This window comes from Bicyclus anynana, chromosome 22 (assembly GCF_947172395.1).
Source record: "Bicyclus anynana chromosome 22, ilBicAnyn1.1, whole genome shotgun sequence".
NCBI lineage: Eukaryota > Metazoa > Arthropoda > Insecta > Lepidoptera > Nymphalidae > Bicyclus > Bicyclus anynana.
In genome coordinates this window covers 12,714,559-12,733,751 of record NC_069104.1, presented here as the reverse complement: position 1 = coordinate 12,733,751, position 19,193 = coordinate 12,714,559, and the positions used below count along the sequence as shown (strand labels likewise).

Below are 19,193 nucleotides of genomic sequence, written 5' to 3'. Positions count from 1 at the left end.
AAAAATCTTTCACCATTGGTAAGCTACAGCACAGAGTAATATAGGCTATAAAATATAGCCCGTATTACTCTGTGCTACCCCATATTCCCACAGGAACGGGAACTACACCGGTCAAACTATGGTGTGTCTGCTAGTACTGAATAAGTCTACTCCAAATCTTAAACCAACTTATCCTATGATGGAAGCTCACCATATAAAAATACCATATTTGGCTCACTGCTGAGCTCGAGTCTCCTCTCAGAATGAGAGGGGTTAGGCCCATAGTCCACGTCACTTGCTCAACGCAGAGAATGAAGAAAATTCCTTCATTCATTCATATAACTTACTTATCTCTAATTCATTGCGAACAGCAGTTGTTCGAAGACTTTGTATTTCTTCTAAAACCTGCTGGTATCGCGACACGAAAGTTTTGCAATGAACTCGACAAAGACATCTTTTTCGTTCCGTTTCCGCGTACAATACAAATGCTACATGCATTGTATTGTACATGGCAATGTCGGTAAACACTACAAAAATAACACAATTAATTAAATTCACTTCAACTAACTCTAAAACTGTAATTCTGCTTTATGAAATAAGTATGTAGGTACCTACTATATATTCTCAACTTTCGTCATATTTTACATGAAAAACTTTTCTAATTCTGATTTTATTGACTTACAAACTAATACCTTACTTACAAGGTATAGTACAAAATTCAAAAAAATCCTAAAAGTACTTTTATTTGTAATTATTGAATCACAGGCGTCAAGTAAACTTTATTAAAACACTGCTCGGTATTAGTTTCTATAGCGATTGACTTTGACAACTTCTGTGTCACCCAGTTGTATGATCACTAGGCTTACATAATCGCTTAAACTGACTATCGATACGTAAAAACTGCGTTATAACTTGGATAAATCCCTACAAGTGACCGTGACAGAGAACGATCCAAGATGACGTCATTTCGGTGGGAGATGTGTGTTACATGATCGCAAAAACGAAAAATCGCTGTCATTTGTTGTCGTGACTGTGATTTTAAAGCGTTCACCGAGTTACATAATGACCCTGCAGGTCTGGCCATGTGGCATCGACTACTTACCGGCACCTTCCATTTTAGGCTGTATTTTCACTTATAATCCGGTGCGATCGCAGACAAGAGCTAACTTGTCATAGTCTAAAAAACCGATAAAACATCTTTCCTTTGGTAGACGGGTAAAAACAAGTTATCGCTCTGTGAGCAGGGAAACAACGTAAATAGGGGTGTAAATAGGGTGTAATAAGGTGTAAATTGAATAAAAAACCTTTTTTTATCATCACGATGTAAATGAAAGGCGCGCGGCGTGCATTAGCCACCTGCGGCGGGTAAGTGGCTACAACAAACATGAGGAAGAAATGAGATATTTTCTTATTTAACGCAACTACGAAGTCCTACGGAGGGTTATGTGTTTGGCTTATGTTTTTTGACGTACAGACTTACGACTTACAAACGTATGTACATTATACTCGTAGTACAGAATATGTCTGTTTCTTTATTCGTTAGCAACTCTTTATTTTTTATGGTTTTAATAAATCATCATTTTCATCTTTATCAACCCATATTCGTCTCAAACAACCTTCTTCACTTTCTAGTTATGCCACAAAACAAAGTTACACGATTCAATATTCATCATCATCATCATCATATCAGCCGATAGACGTCCACTGCAGGACATAGGCCTTTTGTAGGGACTTCCAGACATCACGATACTGAGCCACCTCCATCCAGCGAATCCCTGCGACTCGCTTGATGTCGTCTGTCCACCTGGTGGGGGGTCGGCCAACACTGCGCTTACTGCGGGGTCGCCATTCCAGCACTTTAAGGCCCCAACGTCAACTCGGCCGAGGTGCATTCTGCGGACACTTCGCGAAGTGCCTGAAGACAAAATTCTTCGAACAGTGCGTGTTGCCAGTGATGACCTATGGTTCCAAGACTTGGTCTCTCACTATAGGCCTCATAAGAAGGCTCAGAGTCACACAGCGGGCGATGGAACCAGCTATGTTAGGAGTATCTGCGTGATCGAGTTGCGAAGCTGAAGTGGCAATGGGCAGGCACATAGTTCGAAGAGCCGATGGATTCAGAAATGCCTACGTAAAATAAAGATATTATAGAACATAAAATTTTTTTAACAAAAAAATTCAACCGACTTCAAATCACAAAAATTAACTTAAAAGCGAAAAATAACATCATGTGCTACCTTCTGATCAATTTGAAGGCGGTGTTAACGAAGTTACGAGATATCGAACATGAAAAAAAACAAGCTTCGAAAAAACCTCCTCCTTTTTTTTGAAGTCGTTTAAAAATAAGCAAGCAGTCTAACGCTGCCTATTCTAATTTCGCGAGACCTATATTATACGTATTATATCCCACCTCCTAAACTAATATCAATAGATTCTACATTACACTAAAATTGTATTTTTGTAGAAGCTTTCTTCCTAGAATCTATACTAATATTATAAAGCTAGAGAGTTTGTGTGTTTGATTTAACGCGCTAATCTCAAGAACTACTGGTCCGATTTGAAAAATTCTTTCAGAGTTAGATAGCCCGTTTATCGAGGAAGGCTATAAGTTATAATTTATCTCTGCATTCCTTCGGGAACGGAAACCCCGCGGGTGAAACCACGCGGCGTCAGTTAGTTTTCTATAATTTTCATTCCATAATAACACAATTGTATACATTTCAAATATTATAAAGGGAGCTTAAAGCTTTAAAACTTTTGATTTCAACATACTTAAGCGCTTAAAGCTACTGTACTATTGTTCTAAGTTCTATTAAATTTTCAGAATAAACATTCTCTATACAATAGAGTACATAAAACGTCGTACAACTTCGAAACAAGAGCTAGATATTTATGTTGTTATTGTATGTAGTGGACCCCGCAGTCTCACCCGCCTAACTGCCGTTTCTGTGATAATACGGGGATGAATTGTACCCTGTGTTACTCTCTGATAACGTAGCTTTCAATGGGTGAAAGAATTTTTTAAATCGGTTCAGTGGTTCAGCCATGAACTCAAAACAAATAAACTCATTTTAAAACGCTCGTCTACGAGCTTGTCTACGCCCGATTCCGAAGGCAGAGGTCATATCCATTGGTCATCCATCCTAAACAACTTGCACAGTGGGCGCGAGAGTACCTTATGCAGTAATAAGTTAGTTCTTGACTGTGATCTCACCTGATGTTAAGTGATAATGTAGTTTAAAATGGATAAAAGCCTTATACCTCTTATACCTCATTCAAGTATGAAAGAGGTATAAGATTATTCTATCCTATTAAAACATAACAGTGAAAATGGGAAAAAATATATAACAGATGTGTGTCGTTATCGATTATGCCAACAAAAGAAATTATATCTAATTGGGTGCCAAATTCTATAGATTATAGAACTTAGAATACATTAAAGCTCCTGTAAAGATACTTTGTCAGCCGTTTTTCCCTATTTGGCTGATGCACTTCGATCCCTGGCAGTTTCTACGCTTCATCATACCGGAATGCTAAACCTCTTGGCAGTAGGTATGTCTATTCCGGTAGGGTGGTATTTAAATACGGCGTATTCATCCCTAATCCCTGTCTGTCTGTCTGGCCTGTTTTTTCAGGCTGTTTTGTTAGAACCACTGAATCTATTTTAATGTATCTATATTATAAAGAGGAAAACTTTGTTTGTATATTTATATGTTTGTTTGTTTGTTTTTTGTTTGTAATGAATAGGCTCAAAAAAAACTGGACCGATTTTAAAAATTCTTTTACCATTCGGAAGCTACATTACCCACAAGTAACATCGGCTAAATTTTATTTTGGATAAAAATAGGGTTCCTTAAGATATTTGGGTTTTTCGGACACAAAAAGTAAAAAATCTACCAGAAAAGTAACTTATTTTGCGTACGCCGCCTAAACTATAAAAGATAGAACCATAATATGTTCTAATTAATTGTAAATCTTATAAATATCTACAAAAAAATCCGCAACACACTATACCTATCTATGTCGAGTGAGGCACAACGACCATTTTTTTATTTAATTTTTTTTTGGACTAAATTTAAAAGATATTAATCCTTTTGAAAATAAATTATACCATCACTAAGTACAGTTTATAAGATAATAAGTATAAGTTTGGTCTTTGAATGATTAAAATTGGACGTTTGGTTTTGAAATTATGGCGAAATTAAAATATTACAATTCGCGGGCGTCCGCTAGTCTTTCTATAAAGGCTACTTTATTCCCAGAAAAATCTATGATTACTGCGGTAGTTGTGAAATCTGAATTTATGGACAAAGTCACAGGCTTCCGCTATGTTAAAATATATTTTATTTCTAGTTTCAAAAGTATGGTAGGTATTTATGTTTTAGTTCAACTCTGTTGAACAAAGAGAGACTATGCAAATATTCACTTCGTTTGTTTCATATAGTTGCTTCCAGTTTAATACGTTTGAAATAACTTCTATACAATTGCTTGTTTTTCTATTAAAAAGCTTTTCAGGTATATGGGACAATAAACCTAAAAAAGCCTGTCTTGTTTTTTTTATATGGAATAAGCTCGCGCTTGACCACTATCTCACTTAGTGTAGATACCTAAGGTGTAACGCGCTTGCCTAGAAGATGCCTATTCAATGATCATAAAAATCCCCTGGTTGTAAAAATTGAGAAACACTGACTTTCAGAGAGAGTTCTATGCATATAAATATAAAGCAAATCACTTCGAGTTCTAGGGATGTCAATGATATAGGAATAAACCCAAAGACTAGCAACCTTCCAACGATGACCAAGGCTTATATCCGAAGGGGTTTTGTCGTTGGTCCAGTTGTTAGTCTATACAGCTCGGGGTTGTGAAATACTAGGTTCTAAGCTCTGAGTTGGGACTTTTGTGGCGTTACGACCCCTTGAATTAATATTAACATATGTCAGTAATCAACAACCCATAATAGGCTCACTGTTGAGCCCGTTTGAAAGTTAATATTTTAGTACTATTCTACAAAATACATATTGAAATTATTGCGCCCCCCCCCCCCACACACACACATTGATACGCCGTGCCGCCGTGCCCATCAAGTCATATGTGAAGTAAGTTATGGGTATAAAATCTCCTTTGAATCCCTTGCAATCATTAATACAGAAAGCGCAGCGGCTTTTGTCCAAAATGAATGGGCAATGAGCAATAACGTATTTCAAAATTGCCATTTTTAAAGCACCTCGGAACGCAGCGCTTTTATAAACCGACAAAATTAAAAATGCATATCCGCGCTGTTTTTCCGACGCATACAGATTACACTATCACACCACATTTCACACCTATAATATTTTCATATTATGCGGTATATTATGGAAATAATTTTGCACATCTCTTGCGCAAAAAGTTTGTCAGCTTAACGAACCAAACTTTAAACAAGTAAGTAAGTCAGGCTTATTGTAAGTAGCACGATAGTGCCCAGCCAATGCAAAAATACTACCTTTTTCGTTGCCCATGCAGCCTGAGTTTTACAATATTTCATGAAGACATAAATGATTGATTTGTTTGTACGTATTCTTGTTTGTTAAGTTTGTTGATAACAGAAAAAAGTATGTTTCTTCAATAAAAACTTTTTTTTTCACTATTAAATATTGTAATACTCAGGCTGTATAGTCAAAGATATTATTAGCTTGTCCCCTTTCTGGACAAATTAAAGATGAATTGAAAATGTCGTAAAACATTATAGCAAAGTCTTAAAATAGAATTATCAATTTTTTTTTTTGATATAAGCAAGTTAGTTAGTTACTAACATTAGCACACACAAAAAAAATCATTATTTTATCTCTCTCCGTGATTTTCAAATATAACTTTAAAAGTAATAATTAAATTCGTTTCAAAAGAAAGAGGAATCATTTTAAATCTTAATTATGCTTCTATTGTTTGGAGCAGGAAGAGAAATTACGAGTAGAGAGGTAACTACGCCCAAAAAATACAATTGTTTGCGTCAATGAGATTTACTTAAAAGACAGAGTGGCTAATCATTACTAATATTATAAAGCTTGAACGCGCTAATCTCAGGAACTACTAGTCCGATTTGAAAAATTCTTTGAGTGTTAGATAGCCCGTTTATCGAGGAAGGCTATAAGCTTTATATTTTCTCCGCATTCTCACGGAAACGGTAACCACGCGGGTGAAACCACGCGGTGTCAGCTAGTTAATTAATATAGGAATTTAGTAGGGCTCGATGATGCAAGGGGTATATGTTAAGTAAACAAATGATTGAAGGTCCGTGAATTGTTAACGGCGGTTTACGGGTCTCATTTCAATATCGTTTCGAAATCAGCCAATAACTAAAACTATACGGATGATCTCTCGCACCCATTAAATACGAGTATGAATGATCTGTGAAATAAAATTATTTAGGAACCTCTACTCTACGCAATTGAGGAATTTAACATAATATGAATTATTATCAGACTTGCTTCAATTTTAAGTGTGACATAGGGTTTATTGGGTAAAGGAAAAACATCGTGAGGAAACCTGCATACCTGAGAATTTTCTCAATTCTCTTCGCATGAAGTCTGCCGATTCGCATTGGACCACCGCCTAATCACTCTCAGTCTCAAAGGCAACTCGTGCTAAACTTTAATGTTATGTTGGGTGTTAATGATAATGATAATAGGGTTTATGTATTAATCGAATTTTCCTATTAACTTTTAAGCAGCCCGATTTTCGATACTTTAAGATATCCCTTATTAAGGTTGGCTTGGACGACAATGCCGCCTATATAATAATATGTATCACTATACTTGAATATACTCATAACTTGAAAATATCTAACGGAGCAGCGTTGGTGCTTTTAACATCAGAATACAAATTATTAGATACAAGGTCTAACTTGTATACTTGACGTCCTATTCTTTTATAGAAAAGAGGATGCCTGTGTTCAGTTGTGGGATAAACATTAAACAGACTAATAGTATAAACTAATGATTTTAAATTCATTTCGTGGTTGTTCATTATGAATATTATTTAAACGGGTACATACCACGATAAAACGACGAGATTTTTAATGTTGATATTTCGACCCAGTTGCATGGATCGTGGTCACGACGGGACTGAAGTTGCGAGATGCGAAGCGAAATCAGCTGTTAGGGGCAGAACCGATCTACCCTCTTTCTTGTTCTTTTTCTTTTTTTTTCAACAACGCGTTTTTGGCTGTTTAGGCAAACCACACTCACGACATCGCTTTTGTTATTATGCGTTTCGCGGCGCCCTCTTGGATTGCACAATACAAAACAAGGCTAATAGTATTGCTATCATTACACTATTATAATTCATTTAGAATAAGTACATATTATATCATTCATTTCATTCTGTTTCATTAGAAATGAATAAATTGGATTCCCTTGAATAAAAAAATTTAATTGGATTGTCCTATCTGCATTTAATTTAAAAGTTAACGTATCTTACGAGTAGGAGCGTAGTACGAGCAAATTGTAATTTTTGAAGTTGTTCGGACCGTAAATTTTTCTTTTGTTTTCCTTGCGACAACTTTGCGAAAGTTTCCTATTTTGTTACAGAATTGCGTTTACCCTTAGCTTACGACTTAAGGGAGAAATATACAAAACAATTGTTGGTCGGGAAAAAGGACTTCAGAAATGAGTAGAAGAATGCATTCTAACGAAATACTTTTTTTTTATTCTCGACAAGTTGACTACACTCTCACCTGATGGTAAGTGATGAAGTAATCTAAGATGGAAGCGGGCTTACTTGTTAGGAGTAATATGAAAATCAATGACACCGCTTTCGGTTTCTACACGACATCACACCGGAACACTAAATCGGTTGGCAGTACGTCTTTGCCAGTAGACCTCCCGCCAGCCAAACCTGGAAAACACTGGGTCCAGCCGAGGATTGAACCTAGGACCTCCTTTTAAATCCACTGCGCCACGGAGGCCGTATGTTGAGATGGATGTGTGGTGTAATAAAAATGGATAAAATAAGGAATGAAGTTTGAAAGTGGCGCCAGTGAGAGAAAACTTGAGGAGTTAGGTTGAGGACAATTATTAAAATCCTATCATGACCGGTACCGACGGCATTACGTGCTTTTCGAGGCACGGGGATGTAACACCACTGTGTAAAATGGGAATGCATGGGAAACCGGCCCAACGTCGGTCCAGGGAACCCAGGTATACCCCCCGTATAAGGAGATGATAATATGATGTATAAATCTGGTTAAATAATTATCTTAGTAAAAGCTTTTTCTTGAATAAAAATACATTTCAATATCACTTTAGGGCAAAATGTTCGCCAGTTTAAGAAAACGGCAAAGTAACATAAAGCCGTATTATTTTTTTCTATCATCAACACTTAACAACAAACCAATCATAAGTCTTCAAAAATATCGTTAAACTCAGACTGCATGGTCAACTATCTTAGCTTTTCTTGCCGGTATCTTCTCAGCAGAACCTGCCTTCCGAACCGGTTGTAGAATCTTTACAAATAGTCAACTGACGTGTAAAAAGTGCTTATAAACTGAGCCTACTTGAAATAAATGATTTTTGATTTTGATTTTTTGATTTTTAGCTTGATCAAAGATGAATTTAAAATTTCTTTAATTTTGTAGCAAACTTTTTTTGATAAAGTAATGATTTCATTATTATAGTTAAATTATCAAGATTTTTTTTCTGTTTTGTTGTACTGACTAGAAAAATACCTGAATAAATTAATTTAATTTTGATTTATATCAAAATTAAATTAATTTATTCAGGTATTTATAAAATTAAGAAATTTTAAACCCTCTGCCAGGTGTCATATCTAAAATATTATTGAAGGGCAAAGGGTAATCAAAACAATCGAACTCTGCGCTCAAAGTAGACAGACATAAATTATTTATTTCTCTGTTCATTTGTTTTACGATCTCTGCTTCGCTCAGGTTAGCGTGCATCCAACAAAATTACAATACCTGATAGAGCTCGAGGAGGTGGAATTAAGCATGGTAACCATAAAACCGTATTATGAACGACGTTCCGATAAATTGGCTACAGTCAAACTACCACGTACATCGTAAAAATGTGCTTCCGTAGGAAATAACTGCTACAATAAAACAGCAATACAGCCTTACCTAATAAAAAAATATCTCCCCGCCAAAAACTGTCCAAATACACTCAAAAAATAACAAAAATCCACTTATTATTCATAAGTTTTGTTAAATCAAAAATAAACATACAAACACATAGTCAATGTTTAATTGCACAGCGCGGAAAAAGTTTCGTCGCGTTCGAAAGATTTTCGCGGAATTTCACGGAGCGAAACGTCCACCCCCCATGGTGGTCCGCGGCGCACTGAAATAAAATAAACCTTTACACCTTCATACCGTAGTATTACCCGACCAGTTTAAACTTCAGGCTGTGGCTTCCTGAAAAGGAGCTCCAAGGATTCCTTCAAAACGGGCGGTTAGCGTTATGTTCGCGATACGGTATGAATGCTCGTTAGTATATAGGTGGAAAGCTTGTGGATAACTTTCATAGCTTGCTTAAACTTTAATGTTTGGTAACTTCTGTTTAAATTATTGTCTGCACATGACAACATCCAAGGCTTTTCATTTATACAACGTTATTGTGAAATCCTTTGTACAAGTTTTACAATTAAATAGCAAATTTAAAATTAGTTTATACCTATACAAATTAATTATTATTATTTACAATGTTTGTATAAATTATTATTATTTACCATGTTGTTACCTGGTTTTAGGATGGTCACGCTTCACCAATTCTTTATTTTTTATTTTAAAGCTATAAGAGTGGTATGCGCGGTGGATTTACAAGACGGAGGTCCTGGGTTCGATCCCCGGCTGGGCAGATTGAGATTTTCTTAATTTGTCCAGGTCTGGCTGGTGGGAGGCTTTGGCCGTGGCTAGTTACCACACTACCGGCAAAGACGTACCGCCAAGTGATTTAGCGTTCCGGTACGATGCCGTGTAGAAACCGAAAGGGGTGTGGATTTTCATCCTCCTCCTTTTCCATCTTAGACTGCATCATCACTTAACATCAGGTGAGATTGTAGTCAAGGGCTAACTTGTAAAGAAAAAAAAAAGCCGCTTATCATTCACATTTCAGTGCATATCATTTCTGTAATATTACTAGCTGTATTATTAAAGTAACTAATAGAATATTACTTAATTATTGTTTTATATTAATAACAATTATTGTTTTACATTTTCTAAGTTGGAATAGATGTTTTAGATAATTATAACCGGTAGACTATTGGGAAACACGACTTTCAAAATACTTTATCTGTTCTATTTCACTATAGAAAAACCATTTAAATTGACTTTTCAAATCACATTTAGGGTGCATAATCATTTCAATATTTAAAAAAATCAAAGCATTAACTCTGGATCCAACTGACTATACTTATGAAATTCGACTTGTTCAAGCCCTTGCACAATTAATCCCACTGTCTCTGGTACTATTATGTATTATGTAAACTGGCTTTATATTTTTTCTAACGGCGTGCAAAGATCTACAATCACTTATACGTACAAGGTGCGCTTTCAAAGGAGTAATGAGCCGTGAAGTCTAGAAAAAATCCTGCTCAGAGACGCTTTTCAGGATATTTTATGTGTATGTACACTCAGCGGCAGAAAAGGGTAATAAAAATAACATAAATCAGCTATGCATACAGTTGACAGTAGCTTTCTTTGCATTGAAATAATTACCAAAAAAGTGCGATGAAATATAATTGATGTTATACTATCTATACTAATATTATATATGTATACTAATAATTGAGCTAAAGAGTTTGTTTGATTGATCGCGCTAATCTCAAGAACTACTGGTCCGATTTGAAAATGTTATCAGCGTTAGATAGCCCATTTATCGAGGAAGGCTATAGGCTATATATTATCCCCGTATTCCTACGGGAACGGAAACCACGCGGGTGAAACCGCGCGGCGTCAGCTAGTATCAGATAAAAACTGTAGTAGAACTCTGTGGATACTCTGTTTCGTCACTATTAAATAAGAGAAATAACAAGAAGGTCTTGGCAAGGTTGCTTGACTTTACTTAATATTAAAAAAAAAGTTAAAAATAACGTAAAGTCTACTGAACCGATTTAGAAAATTCTTTTTTCACTAGAACGCCACGTTGTTTGTGAGTATCAAAGGCTTTTTTACCCCCGTATATTCTCACTGGAATGAAAACTGCGCGACGGAAAAAACGCAGGACGTCGGCTAGTATTACCTACTTGGGTAATTACACATGAAAATTAGTTGCATCGACAGTTGCAAGAAGGCCTGGCAAATTTTTTGCGTAAACGTATGCAGTATTCTTGCCACCATTCCACTTGGACATGATTTGTATCTATAGTTATTGGCATATTAAGTTAGCTTAATTTTGTAGTCTATTATCACATCACACTATCACACTAATAATAAAAAGGCGATAGTTTGTTTGTGTGTAGGTGTGAAAGTGTGTAAGTAAGTATGTTTGTTCCTCTTTTACGCTGCGGCTACTGAAGTGATTTTGCTGAAATTTGGAATGAAAATAGATTTTAGTCTGAAATATCATATAGGCCACTTTTCATCCCGGAAAAAATTATGGTTCCCGCGGGATTTGTGAAAAACTGAATTCCACGCAGACGAAGTCGCGGGCGTCTGCTAGTTTCTTAATATAAAAACGTCTTTACGTCTACCCCCTATGAGTAAGGACTCTTGTGCCTTTATGGGCTTTAAAAGACTGATGATGTTTAAGATATATGAAGATAATAATGATGGTCTGTTCAAAAACGCAATTTTGTGTTCAAAAGTGCATTTTTGTTTAAGCTGACTGTACATTACGGTAAGTTTCGCACTTTGAGCGTGTGCTTACGCGTTTTTTTGAAAAAATAAAGAGCTTTAGCAACGCTTTTTATGGACACCTAATTATATGTGCCTTACGCGATATTGTAGGGGTTTGGTGCTATAATAGCGGACAAACCAACGTATAATAGTAGTCGACCTCGTTAATGCTGTGAATTTCTACTGATAAGTTCCGGGTTCGACTTCCAGCTCGGGTCTAGCTAGTCGTTGATTACTCTCCCATGATATGCGGGCAACGGGCGAAAAGACTGCGCGGGTGTGAAATCGTACGTACGGGGAAGTGACGTGCATCAGTTGTAGGTTTTTCATTTATCGCTACACGCCCCCCGCCCCGCGCGTATCATCGAGAGTGTTACGAAACAAGTTGCCAAGCTATAGTTACCATTCTACCGGCAAAGGTATACCGCCAAGCGATTTAGCGTTCCGGTACGATGCCAAATAGAAGCCGTCATGTATGTACGAGCGGACGCCCGCGACTTCGTCCGCGTGAAATTTAGTTTTTCACGAATCCCTCGGGAACCATGGATTTTTCCGGGATTAAAAGTAGCTTATGTGTTAATACATGCTATAATATATCTCAATACCAAATTTCAGCTAATTCGGTTCAGTAGTCGAGGCGTGAAAGAGAAACAAACATTCATATCATCAAAATCGTCAGTTTTCGCAAATCTCAGGAAATCATGGATTTTTTCGGGATAAAAAGTAGCCTATATGTTAATCTTAAGAAAAATCTATATCCATTCTAAATTTCAGCCAAATCGCGTTAGTAGTAGCGGCGTTAAAGAGTAACAAACATCCAAACATCCATACAAACTTTCGCGTTTATAATATTAGTAGGATATATAATACAGGCTGTTGATCATTAGGAGAGAGTCCTGGCTCTGTAGTAGACCAGAGCAGAGACTACTGGAACCAGGACTCAATTAATAGAGCCAGGACTTAATTAATAGAGCCAGGACTTAATTAATAGAGCCAGGACTCAATTAATAGAGCCAGGATTCAATTAATAGAGCCAGGACTCAATTAATAGAGCCAGGACTTAATTAATAGAGCCAGGACTTAATTAATAGAGCCAGGACTCAATTAATAGAGCCAGGATTCAATTAATAGAGCCAGGACTCAATTAATAGAGCCAGGATTCAATTAATAGAGCCAGGACTCAATTAATAGAGCCAGGATTCAATTAATAGAGCCAGGACTCAATTAATAGAGCCAGGATTCAATTAATAGAGCCAGGACTCAATTAATAGAACCAGGAATCAATAAATAGAGCCAGGACTCAATTAACAGAGCCAGGATTCAATTAATAGAGCCAGGACTCAATTAATAGAGCCAGGATTCAATTAATAGAGCCAGGACTCAATTAATAGAACCAGGAATCAATAAATAGAGCCAGGACTCAATTAACAGAGCCAGGATTCAATTAATAGAGCCAGGACTCAATTAATAGAGCCAGGATTCAATTAATAGAGCCAGGACTCAATTAATAGAACCAGGAATCAATAAATAGAGCCAGGACTCAATTAACAGAGCCAGGATTCAATTAATAGAGCCAGGACTCAATTAATAGAACCAGGAATCAATAAATAGAGCCAGGACTCAATTAACAGAGCCAGGATTCAATTAATAGAGCCAGGACTCAATTAATAGAGCCAGGACTCAATTAATAGAGCCAGGACTCAATTAATAGAGTCAGAAATCATTATTCGGGTAAAGTCTGGTAAGACTATTGTAAGACAAACACGACAAACGAGATATCTCACTACAAGAAGTAAGTCGTAAAATCGAAAATAACCACACCACATTGCTTACTAACAAGTTAGTTTATTTTCCTTAAAATCAAACCGTTGCCCTAACCGGGAATCGAACCAAAATAAACTACAAATCAATCTAAGACGAAATCATTCAATAGGTGCATTGTTTATTTGTATTTAGCCGTATGGTTTTCTCTACTGTTTCCTAACTAGGTCCTTTTATTTCTGACTAGTTGACGCCGCGCGGTTTTACCCGCGTGGTTCACGTTCCCGTAGGAATATGGGGATAATAGCCTTCCTCGATAAATGGGCTATCTAACACTGACAGAATTTTTCAAATCGGACTAGTAGTTCCTGAGATTATCGCGTTCAATCAAACAAACTCTTCAGATTTATAACATTAGCAATAGATATTCTTTGATTTCTAATTTTAACATGAATTACAAAGTACCTGTATGTTTTTATAATTGAACACTGACGAATGATAAGAGCCGTGATATGACCTCTGCCTAATTCCGGAGGGTATAAATTTTCATCCCCCTTTTTCCTTCTTGCTTCCATCTTTGATTGCATCATCACTTACCATCAGATGAGATTGTAGTCACCTGTACAGAATAAAAAAAATAACTTGTAAATTTATTCTTTTAAAGAATGCCCTTTGAATACAAAAGCTTTAAAATTTTTAAAAAGACTTAAAAATTAACAAAAAAGATGGTCGTTGTAAATGTAGCCACTCCTCCGCGCGGAGATTTATAATTTTAATGCAAAAAACCTCAGCTAAGACCCGATGTTCGGCGGATTTATGCGAACATATCCCTGTCTCACATACATACATTGAAACGTTTCGTTTATACTAGAGCAAGAGCCTGTGATAGTCATACCTCCCTCGTTTTATAAAACTGACGGCCTCCGTGGCGCAGTGGTATGCGCGGTTAAATTGCAAGACGGAGGACGTTCTTGAGGTTTTCTTAATTCGACCAGGTCTGGTTGGTGGGAGGCTTCGTCGCTAGTTATTACCCTGCCAGTAAAGATGTACCGCCAAAAGATTTAGCGTTCCGGTACGATGTCGTGTAGGAACCGAAAGCTGTGTGGTTTTCATCCTACTCCTAGCAAGTTAGCCCGCTTCCATCTTAAATTGCATCATCACAGTCGCCAATTCTTATTCTTTTTTTTAATCTTTCATTTATTTATTTAACTTTTTTTAATTTTTAACAATGTTTATAAAATACAAAACACTTCAATAGTATAAAGTCATTTGTTTTGTATTTTGTGTGCCAAAGTATTGCTTCTTCTTCTTTGTGACAACCTTTTACAAAATCACTTTCATAGATCAAACTATATAGCTAAGTGTCTGGTCTGGCGATATGATATTGCGTGATATCCTGTAAAAAGTACAAAAAAATACCTTTTACCTACCCAGGACTACTATAGTATGGGCAAAACTTCGAGTCCACTCTGAAGTTGCAACACGTCGAGCTACAGCACAATAGTAACTGCTGGGACATGTATTCGTACACTGCGCAGCCACGACTCAACTTCAGAGCGGACACGAAGTTTGGCGCAGGCTTCTCTCAAACCCACCACGGAACATACTCTAGTAGGCCTCGTGATGAAAAAATTACATATTGTCGACCAAAAGCAGCCAAACTGAAAATATTGCTCTCTCCCTCTTTGACGAAAGAGACGAAAGAGAGAACTATATTTTCGGTGCGGTCTCTATTGGTAGACAATATGTTATATTTTTGTCTTCATGAGATATGTCGTGGCGCGCATCGTAGGGCCACAGAGGTTAGCAAATCTATACTTCTATTACTAATATTATAAAGAGGAAAACTTTGTTTGTATGTTTGTTTGTTTGTTTGTTTGTTTGTTTGTAATGAATAGGCTCAAAAACTACTGGACCGATTTTAAAAATTCTCTCACCATTCAAAAGCTACATTATCCACAAGTAACAAAGGCTAAATTTTATTTTGGAAAAAAATAGGGTTCCGTAAGATATTTGGGTTTTTCGGACACAAGGTGTAAAAAATCAACCAGAAAAGTAAGGTAGGGGTAGGTAGGAGTAGGGTAGGGGTAGGTAGGAGTAGGGTAGGGGTAGGTAGGAGTAGGGTAGGGGTAGGATAGGGGTATGATAGGGGTTGTTGAAAGTTTACACCGAGATTCACGCGGACGAAGTCGCGGGCGTCGGCTAGTATTATATAATAATACTGACCTCTGGTCGGTCTGGAGCATCGGTTGACAAACTCTCAGCTTTTATAAAATTGAGGGAGGTCTAGCTATCACAAGCTATTCGTCCATACACGTATTTTTACGTTACTGAATAAAGAAACATGCACCGTACACGTAATAAATTTAGATAAACACATTTGTGTTTATAAGTAAGCGTCCATTCCCATTTAGCGTAGAATCGAAGTTAAACGTCGCGTCGTGTTTTTACATCCTAATCTACATGTATACTAATATTATAAAGAGGTAAAGTTGAATCTACATGTATACTAATATTATAAAGAGGTAAAGTTGAATCTACATGTATACTAATATTATGGAGAGGTAAAGTTGAATCTACATGTATACTAATATTATAAAGAGGTAAAGTTGAATCTACATGTATACTAATATTATGGAGAGGTAAAGTTGAGTTTGCATGGGTTAATTGCTGGATCTACTGAACCGATGGATTTATAATAATAATAAAGCCCTTTTATTTTCTCCTTAAAACACTTAAAATTTTTTTTTAGTAACAATAATTCCTTAAATCTAGTGTTAGTATATTTAATATTTACATTAGGTATGTTATTTTTTTATAACACTTTTTAAATTACAAGGATCCCTCATAGGGTATAGGCCTCCCCCAGTTCCTTCCACTTGTTTCTGTCTTTTGCCATTACAGTCCATTTTCTTCCAGCTATATGTATAAGGTCATCACACCAAAGGGATTTCGGACGTTCTACACTTCGTTTTCCTCCTGAACCTGGCCATACTATTGTGGAGTGAGTCCATCGTTGGTCTGTTGATCAACAGAACCGATGGATTTACGTTTCATAAAAACAATATCTTGTTATCCAAACGTTAGGCGGGGAGCCAGCAGCAACTATTTGACAAGTTTTAACATAATTTCAAGAGCTGAGTGATTGCATTGATCATCGGAGTCTATGGACCGGTAGGCACAATATCATTTGTCGTAGATAGGCTGAAGACATCAAGCGAGTCGCAGGGATTCGCTGGATGCAGATGGCTCAGTATCGTGATGTTTGGAAGTCCCTACAAAAGGCCTACGTCCTGCTGTGGACGTCCATCAACTGATATGATGATGATGATGATGAGGCTATTTTGTCCCCAAATTCCCAGGGAAACTGTAACTAACTTTTGAGCTCTACTGATAATATCAGGCAACGAGTTAACTTTTCTTTTTTTTTTGTTGTGACGAGTTAACCCTTGACTGTGAACTAAGATGGAAGTGGGTTTACTTGGAAGAGGTGCAAGTTTACTTTAACCCTAAGCCCTCATTCGCACGAGAGTTTTTTTAACAGTCATTAAAAAAGCTTTTAAATACAACAAATGAATTCCGAAGTATATGTTCACACGACAGCGTTTTTAAAATATGACGTTTTTTTATCGAGCAGTGTTGCATTTTCAATTTTAGGCGTTAGTAATAGACCTTCATTCAACTTCACACTATACGCTAACGTTTTAACGCATCGCTTTTTTAACTCTCGTGCGAATGAGGCCTAACCGTACCTTTAAAGATTTGTATGCGGCATCGTACCAGAACTGCTATTTTTTTTATTCTCTACAAGTTACCCCTTGACTACAACCTCACCTGATGGTAAGTGATGATGCAATCTAAGATGGAAGCGGGCTAACTTGTTCGGAGTAGGATGAAATCCACACTATCTTGGTTTCTACACGACATTGTACCGGAACGCTAAATCGCTTGGCGTTATGTCTTTGTCGGTAGGGTACGGCCACGGCCGAAGCCTCCAGCCAGACCTGGACCAATTAAGAAAACCTCAATCGGCCCAGCCGGGGATCGAACCCAGGACCCGTCTTGTAAATCCATCGCGCATACCACTGCGCCACGGAGGCCGTTAAAAATGATGGCGGTACGTCTTTGTCGGTCACTTACCTTACTGTGGTAACTAACGACACTAAATGTCTCCAGACAAAGTGAATACATTAAAATATCGATAAGGTAGCCATTTTGAATTATTGCTCCCGTACCACCGAAGCGCGCATCGTGTTAAATAATTCAATAATAATTATAACGAAATGTAACATATAATTGTTTCCAATTCCGCCGGCAGACGATTGAGATATAATTAAAATAATCGGTTTTATATTATTATTATACGTCACTATACAGCGTGTCCCAGACAAACAACAACGAATGTTTTTCCATCATTCTACTGTGCAATGCATAAGCGAAGAGCGATAGAAACTTTTTTATTTTTTTATGACAATTTATATTTTTAACAGCCCCCCACAGTGTCAGCCCTCGTTATAGGAGAGTGAATATAAAGCTTAGGCCCACCAAGCTACGCTATCCTATAAGAAATGCAGCCTAACCCAGTATGCCGTTAAAATAGGGTGATATAGGCTGATGACAACAATATTTATGTTTTTTTTAAGAATATTTGCCATATATATTGAGTATGACAAATTTTCCTGTTCCCCTCCAATTATTCGGAAAATTCCATGTCAGGAGTGGATAGGACAATATTCCATCGGTTGTACTACTTGGTGATTCATGGATGAATTATAACTTAGTAGCGGGAAATTCAATATTTTTACAAAATATTGAATTTCTTGTTTCTTGAATAAAAGTAGCTTATATGCTGCTTCAAGATCCAATTTATGTTTATACCAAACTTCATCCAAATCGGTTCTGCGGCTTAGACGTGTAAAGATAACAGACAGACATACTTTCGCATTTTTAATATTATAGTATAGTATTATGGATGTTTGCTGATAATGTAGCATATTCCATTAGTGAAAGAATATTTGAAATCGGTGAAATGTTCGATAAATTACACCAAAATAAAGAGTAATTTCAAGGGATTCATTCCTATGCGCGATCAACCTTCTGGTGATTTCTTTATTCTGAGCTAAAACCATAAATAAAAATATTGATTTATAACCCGCCTGCGCTTATGGACTGGGCCACGCGCCGCGCAACTGGAGCGTGTAATCACGATCGCTCGTCGATCATTTAGCGTCCCCCGCGAGTACACGCCTGTTTGGGAAATCACTACTAATTGACACATTTAACATTTTATTTCCAATACATCCCCCGTATCATAACATTTTTATCGTCAGGCGGATACCGATATAACTATCGATTAAACTGATTCATCCCTAGGGAGTAGGTTTGTTTATTTTTTATTTGGTTAGTTTACATAGTAATAGTTGATGTTTGATAGTTCTCTATCAAACATAACTCAAATTTCCTCTTTATAATACTAAAATGTTTTAAAACGTAGAGAATTAAAAGATTTATATTTTTGTATTTCACTACCAATATAAAGCTTTAAAAGCATTATCAAGGAGTCATCATCATCATTATCAACCCATATTTGGCTCATTGCTGAGCTCGAGTCTCCTCTCAGAATGAGAGG

The 19,193-nt window shown here is 36.8% G+C and overlaps 1 protein-coding gene across 1 annotated transcript in view; it reads right to left on the bottom strand.

Moving 5' to 3' along the window:
• LOC112049667 (hemicentin-2-like) overlaps positions 1 to 9,296 on the bottom strand; it is a 172,016-nt gene extending 162,720 nt beyond the window's left edge. The window contains exon 1 of the mRNA XM_024087653.2: positions 9,089 to 9,296. The gene's annotated coding sequence lies outside the window, so the exon portion shown is untranslated. The remainder of the gene's footprint in view (positions 1 to 9,088) is intronic.
• Between the last annotated feature and the right edge of the window lie 9,897 nt (positions 9,297 to 19,193).